Below are 19,963 nucleotides of genomic sequence, written 5' to 3'. Positions count from 1 at the left end.
GCTGGGGGGTGGGGGTGGGGGGGGCAGTCACGTTGCCCGCTAACCTTGTGAGTCTAAAACCAAAGCGTGCGCTTTGAACAAGAATCTCTCCCAAACCTCCCGCGTGCTGCACAGGCTAACCCAACAGCCTCTGTTAGTTCAAAGTATGTGTGTTTAAGCGTTCCTTCCTTCAAGTCTTCCTTGTCCTGCTGTTAGCATACGTCTATTTTAAATTTCCTCTTATTTTACAAAGGAGAAAGACGGGAATGGTGGAAGTAGATGGGTAGGCGTGGCCAAAAGCACCCAGGGGGTCAAAAAACCCTGTTTTCAGTAGCTGAGATAAGGAGTGGCTGACCTTTGTGGCAATTATCCACCAACCTTTGTGATAGCAGTCTGAGCCCCTAAACTTAGATGTCGAGTCCCCGTCGTGAGACTGGCCTAATTCTATGTTCCTTATGGCACCTGGTCACTGGCTGTGCAAAGCCGTTATTACCCAAAGTACCATAATAATGGCCGTGCCCTCCAATGACGTCATTGTTTCCTATCTGCTAGGACACTCATTGCCTTCCGACTTGCCGTAAAACTGGTACCACGGCACACCGCCAAGGCTAGTGAGGAGGGGGCTGCTGGCGAAGCATTCAAAAGCTGTGTAAAGGGATGCTGGGATGCTGCATCCTCAGCAGGTACCTTCCTGTCTGCACATTCGCCTCACGTGGGATGTTAGCTTGGGCCTTCCGTCTTCACTTCCATCTTATCGTGGTCAGTGCGTGGTTTTTCCTTCAGTGAAATGATTCAGGCGTCTCTGGAGGAGTTATTTTGGCTTTCCCACTTTCCTTTTATGGATTTTCTGTGAGTCACTGAATCGAATGGGAGGTTATTTCTAAATTGGAAGGTGAGGATGAGAGAAAAAGGGAAGAAGGTTCCAGAAGATAACTAGGGGGGGAAAAACACCCCACTTTATTGTTATGTATAGTTACTGGAGGAATAATTTCTGCTTGGTTTGATGATAGAAATTTGCAGTTTATCTGAGCTCAACTAAAAATACATGTTAGAAAATAGACACCCCCCAACCCCGCCCCATCCCAACTAATAAGCTTCGTAGTTTTAGATCTGGATCTTGCTTTGTAAAGGGCAGAGGGCTAATAAATAGAAGAGATATGGCACGAAGAGTTACAGCAAAAAGGCAGGGGCAAAGTACACAATTTACAAAGTCCACTCCTGGAGCCACAGGAAGGCCTTTATTCCAAGACCTTGTGTTTGAGAACATAGACTTCCTTAAAAAAATCTATTATCGTAGCTTTGCATATTCCGGGTGGAGTTGTGGAGAAGGTATATTTAAACTTGACTTAGAAACTGAGAGAGTAACCAGGCCAGCATTTTCTTATTTCGGAGTAGGAAAAGCGCTGAAAAGGAAAAAGGAAAGCAGAGAGAGCTAATGACGAATGCATTTCTAGGAGCAGAATTTTTATAGCAACACCAGATTTCTCAAAAAATGCCTACTGAGATTTGTACCCAAATGAATAAGAAGTGCAATCATTTATTTTCGTGTATTGTACCAAGTGATGGGGGGAAAAGCCCTGCGATTCATTCAATGGTCCTAATTTAGACTGCTAAGAATAGGAGAGGTAGAAAGAGAGCGAAAGGAGAAAGGGAGAGAGGAGGGACGGACGAGAGAGAGAGAGAGAGAGAGAGAGAGAGAGAGAGAGAGAGAGAGAGAGAGAGAGAAAGAGAGACACACACACACAGATTGATTGATTGATTGATTAGTATCTGGCAGACAGCTAGTAATACAAGAACTCCTAAACTTAAAACTCAGGTAGTGCTAGGAAGTGATAGTGGGCGCGTGAACTTCTTATTTCCAAAGCACTATAAGGATAAATTGCTGCCCATGTTTTCAAATCTTGATGGTTGTTTGGTCACTTGGCAGACCCAGGAGAGTGGGTCTGGAAGCTGGGAAACTCTTAAAACGACAGACACAATTATAAATATTATTTCTTGACGATATTTATAAATGCAATGGAAACAGACTGCTGCGCTCTGCCCTAACCTTAAGCGTGGAGACTACCGGAAAGAACTTCAGGGAAACTTGAAGAAAACACGAGGGAAATTTTAATCTATGAGATACCTTTCTGTTGAGGAATGGGACCGTTCTTAGACACAACCCCTGAAGTCGTTCCCTCCTTAAGCTGGCAGAGATGTTTCCCCTTTTAGGAAGAGAACCAGAAAAGTAAGAGTTTACTGCGCCAGCCCCACAACAAAGAGTTAACCCTTCCCGGTAACCTCGGACGTGAGCATCTGCCCCTTCTTTGCTTCTACTGCGCAACCAAACTGTGCACGGGGCTTGAACCAACCGCGGCCAGCACACTCCTTGCCTGTTAAGGTAACAGACACTATCAGTAGCCTATCATAACTTCGAACTGCCCAATCATCAACCAATTACAACTAAAGCACGATCTAGGCCGGTCCAGGTCCGGGCGGGGGCGAAGACTCGGTCCAGGAAAAGGGGCGGTAAAGACAGGATGACAGGCAGGAAGAGTCAACCAATCATAGCAGAGAGCCGCCGCCCCTCCAGCCAATGGATAAGTTGGAAGTGTGGGATGGGGCGGGCCTGTTGTCATGGGGGAGGTGGTGGCGCTTGGTGACTACTGGCGGCGGAGGTAGAGTCTGAGGCGCCGGAGTTGTGCAGGGCCAGCGGCAGGTGAGTGCGGGCGCGGCGGGCCTGAGGTGCGGAGGCGGTGGCGGGCCGGAAACTCTAGCTGTGCGCTCCGGAGGCAGAGGCCGGGGGCCAGGGCTGCGGGCCCGGGTGCGTCGGGGTCGGGCGCGGCGGGAGATCGGCCGGGTTCCTGCCGTCGGAGTTCGCGCTGGGAAGGTAGGTTGGCGTGGGACTCCGGCGGGGGCAGGCCGGGAGGTCCCTTGGGCTGCCCAGAGGCAGCCCTGGGTACAGTGACGGGAGCCTGTGTGTGTGCGGCTTCCTGAAGAGACCCGAGCGGCGGGGGTCTGCGAGTGGGGGCGACCCGGAGCAAGTGGCCCCGGGGCCGGAGAGACGAGGGGATACCGGGGTTTCTCGGTGCTCTGGGAGCCTAGGGGGCCGAGAGAACTGGGAGTGGCCCCTGTCGGAGAGTGGTGGGAGGTGAGGAGACCGAGGGTGGCGGGGGTCCGGGGTGACAGGGAATGGAGGAAAGGCGCCGAGTACGGTGCGAACCCCCGTGAGAAGGGCAGCTGTCGGAGGAGGAAGGGTCTGCGGGGTGGAGACCTTGAACGAACTCCTCCGGGGAGGGACCGCGGCGCCCTGCCCCCCACAGCGGGTCTGGGACTGGAGTCTGGACTGAGGGAGGACCCTCAAAGTGACGGCTTCGAGTCGCACGAGTTGGGATTTGAGACTAGGATAAGGGTTCAGCGGCAAAGTGGAAGTTCCCCTTAAGCAAAAAGGGTTGGAGGTAAGAGGGGAAGAGTAATTTCCCTGGAGGAAGGGAGTTAAGAGAGATCTGGGGAAACTTGCCCGGGAGTGGGTGAGTGGTCTTGTAGTCTTGTGGAAGCTGGCCAAGCCAGTGGATCTGAGAATTTAACAATGGTGCAAGTGAGGGCTTCCGAAAACAGGAGAAACTAATTATTACTAATATGCCAAGCTGGACCAGAGACTCCGTCCTTAAAAGCAAGGTTACAGTGTCTTGGAGGCTAGGGCTTTAGAAATAAGTTTTAGGATGACAGCGAAAATACTGGAAAATAAGAACATCAACAGGATGGGGAATTTGAGAGGAAAGGGGAAGGGATAGCCGAACTAAAGGACTTCTGTGACTTGATCAGATAGAGGGTATTCATGAAGCGGATAGGCATGCCCTGCTAAATTGAAAATAACTTAGAATTCTTGTACTATTACTTCTCTGGTAATACTAACAGTTTTTACTGAGAGGGATTTAAATTGTATTTATTTTATTATTCATTCATACGTTTTTCAGAAAGGGTCTTGCTCTGAAGCCCTGGTGAGACCAAGCTCACCTTGAACTTATAGAGATCCCTCTGCCTCTGTCTCCTGAGTGCTGAGACTACAAGTATTCCAAAAAAGTTGTGTGTGTGTGTGTGTTTTTTTTTTTTTTTTATGAATTTGTAGAATTTTTGGAGTGGTGACTGGTGCAGAACTCAGCACTGGTTTGTTACATAGAAAGATCCAAGACTGGAAACACCTTCCTACAGGTTGGTTGGCTCCACCTGAGATTTCCGATCCAGAAGGCCCAGGGGTGGGGTTCAAGAATTTCTCCCAAGCGATGCTTAGTGTTCTTCAAGGGATCATATTCTGAGAACAACTTGCTTTAGTGAAAAGTAGTAGCAGTCAGAACCTTAAAATACTAGAATACCTGCCCATCTTGCTGAAGAGATGAGAGAGAGAACACATCTTATTATAAAGGATACCCCCCCAGTACTGTGGGTGATATTAAATATCTCACACATGCTAGGCATGAGCTCTATAAAAAGTGCTACTCCCCTAACCCAAGAATTTTTTTTTTGAGATCTTAAAAAAATGGAATATTGAACATAAAATAGAATATACTACTTGATAAAGAAAACTCTTGTTTAGGGAAACTTCTTACATATATTTTAAGTCACAGTGTAAAATCTTTGTCTTACAGTCAGAAAAGTTTGACAAACTATTTTGAGTCACAGCATGGGAGAAGCATCCCTTCAATATTAAGGAATTAAGTTATTTATTTTGTGGTAGTTCTCAGGTGGTGATACAGCAGTTTGAATTACTGTGAATTGTGTTGAGGCTCTGATTCTGGGGAACTTTTTTGGATCCCTTGAACCTGGCATGCTCACTTACAGGGAACGTGAGGCAGAGAAACAGTGGTGTTCCTCAGATGGCCCTCTGCAGCTTCACCTGTGCCCTCCTGTTGCCAGTTTTCCTCTCTCTGTACTGAGAAGACATATTAACATTGATCAACTAACTCAACATTGAACTGGTTTAGAATATTTCATGTATAAAGGATAAATAAGCACAAAAGTAAACATTGCAAGAGAGAAAAATGAAAGGATAGCTTAATTTTAGAGGCTAATCTCAGCACTCTGACATCTGAGGCAGGAGGATTGCTGGAAGGCAGTGGCCAGCCTGAGCGAGAGAATAAGACCAGGCTTTAAACAACAAAACCAAGGAGGGAGAAAGGAGAGAGAAAAAATACTGATGGGGTAGAGGCTCAGCTACACTTGTGGGTTGTGAAGGAGCTTTTGTTTTGTGGATTTTATTTTCCTGAGAGTGAAATGGGTTCAGTATATCTTGTATACTTAACTTGTCTCAGGAAACTAAATGTAATTTACAGTATTTAAAGCTGTATTTAAAGTGTATATGAATGTTTTGTCTTATTCTTAGAACAGTGTTTTTTCTTTACTTTTTTTTTTTTTTGAGCTGGGGACTTTTTCTCTTGAAAACCAGATAACTGTCAGGCATGATGGTACACAGTTATAATTTAGAGACTTGTTTAAATATATATTTAGATATATAAATATAAATAAATATAATTTAAGTGTCTAAAATAATTTAGACACTTAAATATAATTTAGACACGAGAGGATGAAGCAGGAGGATTGATGTTGATTAGGGGCTAGCCTGGGTTACACAGGCTAGAATCCCCCTCTTTTTTTTTTTTTTTTTTAAATCTTTTTGAGACAAGGTTTCTCTATGTAGCCCTGGCTGTCCTGGAACTGGCTCTCTAGACCAGGAACTCAAGAGATCACCTACCTGCTTCTGCCTCCTGAGTGCTAAGAGTGAAGGGGTGTGCCACCACTCCTGGTGAAGACCTTTTCTCAGTGACAGTAACAACAAAACAAAACAAAACAAAACTGAGGACTAGATGGCTTGTTTTCAAACAAGATGGAATTGATTTAGATCTGTTTCTGTGGATATAAGAATAAAGAAAGCAGCACTGAAAACTGAAAAAGACAACCCTTGCAGGTCTCTTTAAAAACCTTTAATCCAGGGGATTATGCAACCTTTCGTTAATGTTTTATGAAGTTGTGAAGGAATATTGCTGCAGCTGTGCATCAATACTTTTCAGTTTTTTTCTCTTTTTAATTCTATTTCAGATGGTTCCAAACTAACAAAATTTTGATTCCAAAATTAAATTCCAAATGGGAGGCCAAAAACCATATAATCATTTTACGATTTCAAAAATAGTCATTTCACAAAACAAATTAACTATTTGGGGGTTGGGGTAGATGAAACTTCCAAAAATGTAAACTTTCAATTTTTTTTTACATTGTATCAAATGCGGTTTTCCTATCACTATTGGATTGCACTTTATTTCTTTGTGAGCATAAGAATTTTGTAAGATTTAAAATCTTAAATATGGAGAGAAATATAAAAGTTCATTCCTCATAATGTTGGACATTGGGCAATTAGATTACTTTCTTTAATAACTGGACTTTATTCAGTTCACCCATAATTTAATCATACTTATCTATGAATAGCTTTGATTGCTCAACTCGTTTTACAGTGAAATTCATTAATCTGTAGTTGGATAAATGATAGATTTTGAATCCCAAAGAAACCTTTCCCAACTGTACTTGAGACTCACTTGCACTTATCAAGGTTTATTTAGATAAGTGATTTTTAAGTGAAACTTTAATTAGTAATAGTTTATCTTATTTTCTATTTTAGGCAGGCCTCTCTTTCCGTTATAATACCTTCTGTTCAGCCTTTTCTGCCTCCTGTCCTTAGCTACTCATATAGTAATCCTTGGAAATGTTGGTGCCTGGGAATCCAGCCTGTAAAAGCCAAATTCTCTCTCTCTGTGTGGTTTTTACTTTGCTTCAAGAATTCCTTTATCAGAAAAGATCCCATAGTAAACTCACTACCTTTTTTGAAAAGTGCTTTATTCAATAAAGTGCCTGAAAAGCTCTATTTTTTAAAACATTGGAGTTAAGATAAATCCTTTAGTTGCAAAGAAATTGTGGTCTTATAACATACTGTGAATTTTATCCTTAGATGTAGAACTACTGTACAAGGCTTTAGGATACACATTCAGAAGTAAGACAAGAATAAAGGGAACTTTTGGAGAATACATACTATGCACTTTGAAATCTTGATGCAAAAGGAGGCTTGAAGCTAAGGAAGAATGGGCATCCTGACATGCTTAAGGAAGAGCTGGAGGATCTGCAGGAAATGTGGCTAGAGGAGGGAGCTGTCCTTGGCAGTTTTCCTGCAGTGACATATGTAAAGGAGGACGGTCCTATTTGCAACTTTCTGGACTTATTCTTAGATCCCTACAGTTCCTGCTGCTTCTCATAACTGTGTTTTCTCCCACTCAGGCAGTAATGCTAGAATGCAAGTAAGTGAGCCGATGCTTCTGAGTCCTGCAAGATGAGAGGAAGGGCAGGACCGTGTAGGCTTATTGCTTCCCTCAGCCCTTAGTGCTGGTGATCTGACCCAGGACCTAGGAGTGAGCTACAGCCTTGCCTCAGCCCTGTGGAGTTAAGAAATCTCAGGATTAGCCAAGGAGCTGTTGTGTTAGCCATTAAAGTTCAATGACTTCACCTTCTCTCCCAGCAAAAGCTGAGTTTCTTTTCATTTATTTTGTATTTTAAATTAGGCATGGGCTGTGTTTTTAAATTACATGTGTGCGTAACTCACACACACACACACACGTATGCACATTTGTCAGACTTGGCAACAATTTCCTTAGTGGCTGAGACAGCTCCTTGGTTGTTTTGTGTTTGGAGTAGCCTTCCGAATGCTCAGCAAGCATTCCACTTTTGCGCTCCAGCCCTATTTTTCTCTCCACTTGCTTATTGCTTCCTTATGCTTTAATTTCTTTTTCTTATTTTAGTTAAGTTTTAAGGTGCTAGAAATCAAACTCATGGCTTTTTATGTGTTAGGCAAGTGTTAAAACTCTTGAGTTTTAGTCCCAGGCCTAATAACTAGACTGCTTTGTTTTAAAATTTTTAAAAGTTTGTTTGGAAGTAGGGTTTCAACTCATAGTTTAGTCTGGTCAGTAACTTGCTGTGTCACCAGATAGATTTAAGCTCAAAATCCTTCAACCTCAGTGACCATAGTATTAGGCATACAGGTATGTACTAAGACATAGCAACTAGCCTTGAACTAGCTATCAGAGACTTGGATTATCTTACTAGAGAGCAAGAGCTCAATTATGGTAATTTGATTATATTGTTTATATATTAATTCAGAAAATGATTATTAAATTTTTTTCCCTTGGGTGTGTGTGTGTGTGTGTGTGTTTATTTAAAAATTTTCATACAGGGTATCTGTACCTTAGGCTGGCCTTAGACTTTTCAAATAGCTCCTGGTTTTTCTGTCTTCATCTCCGCAGCCCTGGAATTATAGGTATTGTACCACCGTGGACCCCGCCTCCCATTTTGTTAGTGAAGAGGAGGGATAGCAAAGTGAGAGAAAGGAAGAACCTACAAATTTGCCAATTTCATAACTTTAAGATGGATCTCGATTATCTTTTGCTTCGGAAAGGGATGTTAGTCTGTATGTCTTCATACATTTCAGTCATATTGTGGATAATGCTACTAATTCTTAAAACTTGCTTTTATTTTCATTTTTTTTTATGTGTATTAGTGTTCTTGCCTAAACGTATGTGTACTGTGTGTGCCTGCTACCTCAGAGGTCAGAGGGGGGCATTGGATCTCTTGGAATTAAATTACAAATGGTCTGAGCTACAATGTAGGTGCTGGGGCTTGAACCTGGGACCTCTAGATGAGCACCAAGTTCTCTTAACTGCCGATCCATCTCTCCAGCCCCCTTTATTATCGATTTTATATTTAGAATGAGAATGTATTACCTTTCCTTATCACTGACAAATTCCCAGAAAGAAGCTGCTGATGAAGGAGGGCTTCATTTTTAGCTTACAGCTTAAAGGCAGGGATGGCATAGTGGCTTTAGGCTCCATCTGTAGCAGGAGGAACTTGCATTGTAGGTTGTAAAGCAGAGAACTTGGACTGGAACTGGAGCTGAACTGTAGATCTTCAAGACCTACTGTCCAGTGATCCACTTCCTCCAACTGAGCTGCAGCTTCCAAAGGTTCCACAACTTCCCCATAAGCACTATGTGATGCCAAATGTTGAAACACCAGAGCTGTTAGGAGACATTTTACATCCAAACTATTACTTTTTTGTTGTTGTTCTTGTCCCTCATAAGCTCAGGTGTATTGCTCATAGTGTGAAATACATTTAGTTCAACTTCCAGAGTCCACAAAATTGTAACAGTACCAACAGTTACTAAAGTTCAAAGGCCAAAGTCTCTTGACTCTTAGCCGTGAGCAACTATAAAATAAAAACAGGTTGCCTACTTCCCTTGCACAGTTAAGGAATGAGGTTAGCAAGTAGAAATTGGCTGAAACAAGACTAAAACTCAGCAGGGCAAACAAATCCTGTATCTCCATATCTGGCTTCTGGGTTTTGTGGTGGTGTCACATACTTTAGTGGACTGGAGCTTAGCCCTTAGTGTTGTCACTAGTATAGCACATGTGACCTTTCTCTAGGGCTGGCTCTTCTCAGTACCTGTAGCTTTTTCAATTTCAACAGATACTTGAACAGATAACAATTCCTGGTATCTCCAACATGCTGGGTTTCCATTGCAACTTAGACTTCTTCCTCGGAGCGTCACACATCACTTTCTCAGGGCCTCTTTGTTTGTAGTGCCTCTCTGTTTATATTACTGGGCCTCATTAGCTTTTTTCTGGAACCTTGGCACAAGTATGCCTCCAAAATCAGCACCACCTGAATGGGGACTGTTTGCCAGCTCGGCATGTAGCTTGCTTGGTTCCTACAGATATTGTAATTGTAGCAGCCTTAACTGGGTGGGTGAATCTTAGGTGGCCCTGTTGGATTAGGGTGCCACTGCTCTGGCATTCTCTGTTCAAACACTTCCCTTTTCCAGGCACTCCCCTTTTAATTGAAGATTTACCAGAGGTTGCATTGTTTCACCCTAGAGCTTCCTCTGGGTGGGGTCTTTCAAAGTGTATAGCTTTTCTAAAGTGTAGTCAGTTTAATAATGGAATATGGGTATTTTTAAATATTCATCTCATACACAACTTTAAATGTTCTTATGCTTTTTCCCTTGCCAAACTGCACATTTTTCATGCCTTTCTGCCCCATTTGGCTTAGATTTTTCATTGAGAACCTAGTTGAAAGTAGCCAGCAATAAACGTGTCACAGCCTAGGTGCTGTGCTGTGTGTTGAAGTTTTCTCTTCCAAATGATTAATACATTTTGAATTTAACCTTACTCAAATTATCAGGATATGGAATATAGCCAGATTGCTCCCCACACCCAGAATGTAACTTGAATTGAGCCTGTAGACCAATTCCTGTTATATCTTTTTCTCTCAAAAGTTCATGAGTCTACTGTCTGCATGTCTAATGGCATTCTGTTCTTCTGATTCCCACCAAAATGGCTGGTTAAGCTCTGTTTACAGCATTCCAAGACTTGTTTAGCTTGCTGATCCAAACTCTTCCACATTCTTTCCATAAATTAGTTCCAAAGGCCTTTGAACCACACTGTCAGGCTTACTACAGCAACAGCTCCATTCCCGGTACCAATTTTCTGTATTAGTTAACCGTTGTCCCTCTGAAGAACTAAGGTAGGAGAGGTTTGAGTCATATTTTAGTGGAAATAGAGTCCGTCTTGTCAGGGAAAGCATGGTGCTGCGGCTCTGTCCTCTGTGGTTGGTTGGTGCTTTTGGCATGGTTTGTTATAGCTACATAGACAAAATAGAGAGCTTGGGCTCAAAGCCTGCCCCCTAGGAACCTACTTCTTCCAGCTAGGCTCCACCTCCTAAAAGTTGAACACACTCCCAAAACGGTACCACCATCTGGCTACCACGTATTCAAACATATGAGCCGGTGAGCCATGAATCCAAACCATAACACACTTTAGGTCTTGATATTTCTTAGTTTAAAGAAATCCCTCTTTTATCTTCTTAAAACAAAAAGACAAATCTGGAGTGTTACAGAGCCACAGATTAGCCTGATTATTACATAGACATATCTGTATCTGTCATATAATAACATTGGAAAAGATGTGATTACATCTAGCGGAAGCGTGATAAAAACGGATAAAATCCAACTTTTATAAAGTTGTAAAAGAATATAAGTATAAATTATATAAAGAAATTATCTTATTAATTTCTGTCTAATAAATGTAGTTTATTAGACCTTTTACACTCAGTTTTTTCATCTATAAAATTAAATCTATTCTATGCTCATTAACAGGTTAATGTTGATAAATGAGAAGCCTTTTGTAATTTTATAGTTTATAATGCTTATGCTATAGTTTATAGTATTCATGGGTAAATTGTTACAGTTAAAACAACTTTAGACTTACAAATTTCTCTTTTACAGATTAGATGAGCTAATATCCCAGTTATTGTAATTATATGCCATGTGGCAATTAGGAAGAGAGTATACTTTAACATTTTACATATGGGGCTGGAAAGATGGCTTAGTGGTTAAAAGCATATACTGCTTTTGTAGAGGACCAGCATTTGGTCCCTGGTACCCATGTCAGGTAGCTCATAACCTCCTATAACCTAGCCCTAGGGAGTCCAGCCCCGATTTTTGGACTCTGTGGATGCGGCACTCATGTATAAACCCCCACAACAGACAAAACACACACACACACACACACACACACACACACACACACACACACACACACTATTAAAAGTAAAACCTTTTAAAAAAATGAAATTTTACATTTTAAATCACTTTTAACTACTTTTGTTTTTGTGTTTTTGGCTTAATTTGTTAATTTGGACTAAAACTCCAGGCAAATTAGGCCAGTATTTTATTGTGTAGTTAAATGCTGTGTCTCTAGCATGTAAACTGAACCTCTTCCAATTAAGTAAGTTTTTACTAAGAGTGGCAAGGAAGCATTAACTCTCCTTTTTAGAAAGAAAGTTCAACATTATATCAATGGCTTTACTAACACCATTGCTTTTATTGAATGGTTTCATTTAATAATGCTGTTAATATCTTTGTGTGTGTGTGTGTGTGTGTGTGTGTGTGTGTGTGTGTGTAAACAGAGTCTTGCTCTGTAGCTCTGCTGGCCTGGTACTTGCTGCTTAGTGCAGGCTGCCCTTTAACTCAAAGAACTTTTCCTGTCTCAGCTTCCCAAGTGCTGGGAAGATTAGATAAATATACATAAAAAGTTGAGTCCCTTCCACAGCTATACACAAAAATTACCCCAAAGTAGGTCATAAATCGTAAAAAATAAGAAAATACATAATATATAGAAATATATTAAAAGATTATATAAGACAGAAGAAAATATATAGAGAATTATCTATACAAGGTAGAAAATACAAATCATGTCTGGTAAGAGATTTATATCCATAACATGTAAAAAATTTATAACTCCTAACAATGAAAAGACAGTTTTTTTCAAAAGATAATGAATCTGTTGATAGGAGATCTGAATAGACATTTTTTCAAAGGCATAAAAGGCTAATAAACATAAAATTTTCAACATCATTAACTATCAGAGAAATGCAACTTAGCATCTATTAGAATGGCTATAGCTAGTCTTAACACATGGTGACATATACCTGCTTGTAATCTGAGTTCTAGGGAGGCCGAGGCAGGACAACTATAAATGTAAGTTCAGCCTGGGCTGTATAGTATGATCTATATTAAAACAAAAGTTATATATTATATCAAAAATAAGGCCTGGAGAGTGTAGCACTCAGTGGTAGTCCCCTGCGGTGGATGTGGCCCTTGGCTTGATCCCCAACATGGCAGGGAGGGACAAATAGCAAGTACAGATGAGGATGTGAAGAATCTGGAACTCTTAGAATCTGCGTGTGATCTGGCATACTTGTAATTTCCATAATTGGGAGGTGGAGGGAGGAGGATAAGGAATTCATGGTTAACCTTCACAATATAGTAGAGTTGAAGGTCAGCTGGGGCTATATGGTACCCATTTCAAAATACCAAAAGGAAAAGAAAAGAAATTGAAATTTCTATTCTCATTGCCTGCAGGAATGTAAATACTACAACTGCTTTTTAAAACTCTACAGGTGGAAGCCCATGGCATAGCTCAGTGGATAGAAGCACTTGCCACACAAACCTGGACACTTCAGTCTGATTTCTGGAACGTACATAAAAAGCAACAACAAAAACAACAACAGAAACAAAACCCTACCATATAACCAATATATCCAATAGAAATAAAAACACATGTCCACACAGAAATTCATATATGATAGCTGAAGAGATGGGTTGTTGGTTAATAGTGTTTGTTACTCGTGGCTGGAGAGGTGGCTCCATGAGTAAGAGTACTGGCTGCTCTTGTAGAGGACTCAGGTTTGGGCCCCAGCATCCATGTTAGGTTTTCACAACTGTTAACTCAGTTCCAGGAGATCTAATGCCCTCTGGCCTCTGTGCTCATCTGCATGCATGTGGTACACGTAAGCTCACACAGACATACACATGTACACAATTTAAAACAATGAGTAAATCTTCAAAAAGCGCTTGCTACTCTTTTAGAGTTCTATCCCCAGCAACCACTTTAGGCGGCTCACAACTACCTATAATTAGCTCCAGGGACTGGCTAAAAACTGTAAGAAATGAGGTTGTTGGATAACTCGGTGAATAATGGCCCTTGCCCTGGAATCCTGACAGTCTGTGAGTTTGATCCCAGGAACTCAGGTAAAGGTGGAAGGAAAGAACTGACTTCTGACCTTTGTATGCATGACATGAAATGGATGCTCCCCCACACATCCTGTACAAACACTAATTGTAGTCTTTTTGTTTGCTTTTTAAATAAAAGATGGACTGAGGGTATAGCTCCTCAGTAAGGCACAAGATTGGAGCTATAGCAATACTAAGAAGAGAAAAAATAAATATCTTACAACGTAGAAGACTTATGTGGCATTTTGAAAGAAACTTACTGGTTTATAGAACTCTTCTTGATTTAGAGTTAAATATATATTATTTGTTATTAAAAATGTATACACACACACACACACACACACACATACACTTAAAAAACTTTTCTGTGCTGGGTACCTAAGGCCTTTTGCATTTTAGGCAAATGTTCTACTGAAACCATATCCTTACCATTAAGTTGGGCTTTTAAATTGTTTTCCTTGTTTTCTTTTTCTGTATTACAAATCAACGTTTTGTTTACAGCTGTGGGTGGTTTGTTTATTGTATGATTGTGTACCATGCACATGCAGTGCCTGCAGAAGACCAAAGAGGACACCAGATCCCTTGAGCTGGAGTTGCCAATGGATGCTGGGAATCAAATTAGAATCCTGGAAAAACAGACAGTACTGAGCCATCTCTCCAGCCCTTATGATTTTAATAGGTCTTTATTTATCTCTTCTGGATGACTTAAAAACAAAAGCAAGGGAAGTACTTACCTCTGTCTGTCTGTCTGTCTATCTATCTACCTACCTACCTACCTATTTTCATATATATATGTACATATATACATATCTGTGTATGTGTTTTATATTTGAATTTTATGTGTCTCATTTCTGTTTTTAGGGTTCTGTTTCAGAATATGAGGCCAGTTCTTTGCCAGGAATGAACTGATTTCCTGGGAAGCAGATTGCTGGCTTGACTGACATTTTGCCATGCCTTTCTTTTCCTTTTGTTGTTTTGTAAAAGTTGAGTTTTGTTTTGTGGAAAATTACTGACTCTTCTAATTATTTTTCCTAATTCAGATTAAATATGTTGGTGTATGTTTATTTTGCACTGAATTCTTTACTTTTTCATTATTATAGATTTGTTAGCAGACTCTGAAGAACTTTGACTTCATTTGATAAATTGAGTATTCATATCTGAAATTACATTAATGGTGTTCCTTTAACAAATACTCATATTCTTGTGGTCTTTTTCCTGCATCCAGTAGACTTAGTTAGTGAGGGAGTATGTGTTGTTGTAAAAATATAAAAATAAAAAAGGTATTGTTGTCTTTTACCCTGCTAGGTCCGGCACCGCGGTGCCCCAAGATATCTGCTAGATATCTTGGCAGAAGCACATCCCAACTCCATGGTGGCCCAGTGTCTCCAGCTGCCGCACACTTTCCTACACTCAAACTGTCACATAAAAGAACACACAACACAATAATCTTTGACCCAATTGGTAAGATATAATTGTCCACCTAAACATACAAAGCCTGGTACCATCCATCCCCTAAGAACATTTGTAACAGCGTAGAATCTTAACGTCACCCGCCTTATTGCCCTGCCATGGCTTCTCTCCTTGTCCCTCCTGTCTCGCTTCCTTTGGTCCTAGTCTCCTCCAATTCCTTCAAACTTCTCTCCCGCCCATCCTTCCTTCTCCTCCAATGACAGGCTTCTATCCTGTACCTGCCCCTCACTTGTATTTTACAAATTCAGTGGGGAGAAGGTTCTGGTGAAGTCACCTGATCTCTGAGTACTGACTAGGCAGCTATCCTTGGGGCAGTGGAACAGTGGAATTAGCATCAAAATACAGATAACTCCAGGGCAAACCATAACAGGTAGTGGTGGTGCAATGCCATTAATCCCAGCATTAGGGAGGCAAAGGCAGGTGGATCTACGAGGGAGTTCCAGAACAGCCAGAGCTACATCCAGAAACCCTGTCTTGGGGAATGAGTGTGTGCGTTTGTGTGTGTGCGCGTACACTCGCACCTGTGTGAATATATGCATGCGCCATAGCAATGTCTGTTGTTCCCATTATTGGCATACAAATTTAGTTAATGTGATATTATTTGAGTATACAATGCATTTATGCCACTGGGGCAGGGGTTGTTGAATAGCTTGGATTTACAGCTGGGAAGAGGACCATCTTGGTTTATATCATAGGCAGTGGGTGGTTTCAGCTCTGTCCAGATCAGGTGGAATTTTATATCATTTACCTTCTGTTCCTCTCAAGATGCTTGCCAACAGAACTCTTTTCATAATTAAATTGTAGAGTTCCTTAGGATGACCAAGAGTAAATTCTTTGGACTTGAGAACTCTCTCTTTTTTTTTTTTTTTCTGGAGCTGGGGACCGAACCCAGGACCTTACGCTTGCTAGGCAATTGCTCTACCACTGAGCTAAATCCCCAAGCCCGAGAACTCTCAAAAATTCATCCCTGTCATGGTGATCCTGTTCTTAGTCTTAGTGTGTCAGGAAGCAGCGGCAGGTGGATCTCTGTAAGTTAGAGGTCAGCTTGGTCTGCATAGCCAGCTCCAGACCAGCAACAACCATACACTCCAGGAAGAGCCTATTCCAGGCCTAGTCAGCTCTGCCCCATTGTCTCCACCTGACTATAGGTGAAGCTGACAGATCAAAGAGATTTACAAACTGGCAAAGACAGACCTGATCCCTCACAAATGGGTCTGGTCCTTGGTGTTGCATAGTACATGTGACTAGTAATAAAGTACTTTTTTATATTTTTGAGACAGTCTCACTATGTAGCCCAGACCTGGCATCAGATTCAGAATCCAAATGCCTTAACCTCCCAAGTGCAGGATTATAGGCTTGTATCACTGTACCTGAATACAGTGAGGAACTTCAGTTTTTTTTTTCTTTTTTTTTGTTTTTTGTTTTTTTTCCCCGGGGCTGGGGACCGAACCCAGGGCCTTGCGCTCGCTAGGCAAGCGCTCTACCGCTGAGCTAAATCCCCAACCCCTGGAACTTCAGTTTTTAATTAGCGTACAAAGTAACAGCTTTTCTTATGGCATTTTCATACCTACTTAGTTTTGATTGATTCTGTTCCTCTCCCCTCTTTTTTTTTTTTTTTTTTTTTCCTTCTTTGTTTTCGGAGCTGGGGACCGAACCCAGGGCCTTGCGCTCGCTAGGCAGGCGCTCTTCCGCTGAGCTAAATCCCCAACCCCTCCTCTCCCCTCTTAAATAGAGTATGCTTTTTAATATAAGTACTTGAAAATGGTTTACAGCTGCTGGGGATCATTTCATTCATTTCATCTTTTGTGCAATCAATTTTATAGCACTAACTTTTAGATTCTTTAATTTTCAGTTATAAATGACTAAAATTATTCAATGAACATTTTAAAAAAATGTATTTTATGTGTATGGGTGTTTTACATGCATGTGTATGTAAGTATACCACATGCGTGCCTGGTGACTGTGGAGGCAGGAAGAGTTCCCTAGAACTAGAGTTAGAACTGTGAGCCACCATGTGCTTGCTGGGATTTGAACCAAGCCCTCTAGAAGAGCAGCCAGTATTCTTAGCCACTAAGCCATCTCACCAGAGAACATTGTTAATTATAAGTCTTTATTTATATTTCTGTATTTTTAGAATAGATTCTTATAACCAGAATGATTAGTTCATAGTATTTTAACAGACTTTCAGGCTTGGGAAAGCACTACACAGTTCCTTTCTAGAAGTGGTGCCAGTTTGTGTTTTTATTAACAGTGAGGCTCAAATGTTTGGTACCATAATGGGGAGAAAATGGTAACTGATTTCAGAATTTTGTATATACTTGATGAATTCAACATTGTTGATCATTAGAACACTTAAAATATGATCATAGGGGTTGAAGTAGAGACTTAGTGGAACATTTTTGTATTTAACCCATGTGTAAGGAGTGACAGTCCTGTAGGTTAGGTAATAACCAGCAGCCGTCAGTGTGTTACAAGATTTGTTCTCAGTTCTTACATCTACTCACTGACTTAATCCTCTCAACAACCTGTCGAGTTGCTGTTTGTTTTTATTTTCCAGCTAAAAACTTTGAGGCATAGAGAGCCTGAGTTTAGCATACATATTGCCCTAGGTTCAGTCTTTGGCACCAAAATTACAAAATAAGAAAAATAAGCTCATTAACCTTTAAGTAGTTCCTTTTAGTGATGGTATGTATGTCTTACTACCTGTCATTTGTCTTTGGGGTGACCTGTAAGGATGGATTCTTTGGGTGGATAGTCTTCAAACTTGTGATTCAGTATACAAAAATAATCCGTAGAAAATTGTTTCAAGATTTTTTCCCCCAAATTATAAATACCCTTTTGTATGGAGGGGAAATATATTGCCATTTCGCTAAACCAGCATTTACTGGTTTAGTATAGCAACAACCACTTTTGTACTAAATCAGTATAATCTGTAATTACAGTCTAAATATTTATCCTTAACTCACAGACAGGATGTGAGGACTGATAGAAAATGGAAGGTTCATAATCTCACCTCATTAAAAACAAAACTACTTCTGAGAGCCTAAATGAATACAAGTTGTTAGATAACTGTCTTTCTGTTTTCTTATCGTATACATCCAAAATAAACATACTATTTAATTTGTACAGCCTTAAGAGAATTTAAACCCATGGATTGAACATGCATACCTATACCCTGTGACTGTTAAGGCTTATATGTGCGATTTCAAACATTCCATATTAAATTCTTTTTTTTTTCTTTTTTTCTTTTTTTTTGGAGCTGGGGACCGAACCCAGGGGCTTGCACTTGCTAGGCAAGCGCTCTACCACTGAGCTAAATCCCCAACCCCTCCATATTAAATTCTTAAGACGCTTTGTCTGTTTGGTAAATGTACTAACCAGTTTTCTTGTTAACTTGTACTTCCTTTAAATTGGTCACAAGAAAAATGAATTCCTTTGATAAATGTCTGGATATATTTGGGATCTTTCTGGGAAGTTTGTAACATGGTGTCTATCTTTTTTTTTTTTTTTTTCGGAGCTGGGGACCGAACCCAGGGCCTTGTGCTTGCTAGGCAAGCGCTCTACCACTGAGCTAAATCCCCAACCCACATGGTGTCTATCTTAATCATTGTTCTATACCTGTGAAGAGACACCATGACCAAGACAACTTCTATAAAGAAAAGCACTTAATTACAGTTTCAGAGGGCTAGTCCATTTTCATGGCTGGAAGCAGACAGACATGATGGTGGAGCAGTAACTGAGAGCTTTACATCTTGAACCATAGGCAGCAGGCAGAGAAACTGAAAGAAGGATGGATGGATGGATGGATGGATGGATGGATGGATGGACGGATGGACAGACAGATAGAGGCAGACAGACAGGGCCTGATATAGTCTTTTGAAACCTCACTCACTCACAGACAGACAGACATACAGACAGCGCAGGCCTGGTATAGTCTTTTGAAACCTCATAGCCCACACCCAGTGACAGACCTTCTTCAACAAGACCACACCTCTTTATCCTTCCCAACAGTCCAACTAGGAACCAAGCATTGAAGTATATGAGCCTATGGGTTCATTTCACTCAAACCACCACAAGGTCTAAGCTTATTTTCTCTTAAGAAGATTCAAAAACTTGTATTTATTGTTGTTATACTCTTTGTAAAACAGTTAGGGTTTTCATACATAGCTAAATGTACACTTACTATAATGATCTAACAGTAGTAGAAGATATGTATGCAAGTGAAATGAAAACATCACACAGAACATTATATGCTTAATGCCTTAACTGCCTCAAGCCAGAAATTGTCTAGATATGTTTGTAACTGGTAAGCTGAGACACTTTGGTACCCTCCATACAGTAGTATTTTATAATACGAGTGAATGCAGACTTACAAGGCTATGTGTGATTCCACTGCAGTATCTTTTAGATACTGCGCGCACGCAGGTACCTACAGAGATGAGAAGATGGTGTCAGATTTCCTGGAACTGAGTTACAGGCAGTTCTGAGCTATCTGACATGGGTGCTGGGATCCTAACTTGGGTCATCTGGAAGAACCTTTTAACCACTAAGCCGTCTCTCCAGTCCCCCTCTATAATATTTTAAAGCAGGTAAAACTACAGGGATAGAAAACTGTCTGGTAGTTTCCAGGAGTTGAAGGAGGGTTTGATTGCACATGGCGTGGAGGGACTATTTTAAATATTCTGTATTTTTTATCCTGACCGCTATAAAGGCTACCTGACTATGCAAGTTAATAGTCAGAAATGTACAGTAAAAAGTTGGGGTTTAGTACATGTACAGTATATCTCAAAGTTCTAGTATATAAAATATTTAAAAATATTTGGAGCCAGACATGTTGGCATACATCTGTAATTTCAATGTTTGGGAGGGAAAGAC

At 40.9% G+C, this 19,963-nt stretch overlaps 1 protein-coding gene across 27 annotated transcripts in view; it reads left to right on the top strand.

Moving 5' to 3' along the window:
* The first annotated feature begins 2,603 nt into the window (after positions 1 to 2,603).
* Positions 2,604 to 19,963, top strand: part of Numb (NUMB, endocytic adaptor protein) — a 121,958-nt gene continuing 104,598 nt past the window's right edge. For 19 of the 27 annotated variants that reach the window (NM_001411954.1, XM_087552376.1, XM_087552382.1 and 16 more), the window contains exon 1: positions 2,604 to 2,677. The gene's annotated coding sequence lies outside the window, so the exon portion shown is untranslated. Of the gene's footprint in view, positions 2,849 to 19,963 lie in introns of all 27 variants that reach the window. The other 8 variants (XM_087552387.1, XM_087552374.1, XM_087552380.1 and 5 more) reach the window with 1 other exon arrangement.

The sequence above is a fragment of the Rattus norvegicus genome, chromosome 6 (assembly GCF_021556685.1).
Source record: "Rattus norvegicus strain SHRSP/BbbUtx chromosome 6, alternate assembly SHRSP_T2T, whole genome shotgun sequence".
Taxonomy (NCBI): Eukaryota; Metazoa; Chordata; class Mammalia; order Rodentia; family Muridae; genus Rattus; species Rattus norvegicus.
Note: the sequence above shows the minus strand (reverse complement) of the source record. Positions and strands in the feature narration are given on the sequence as shown.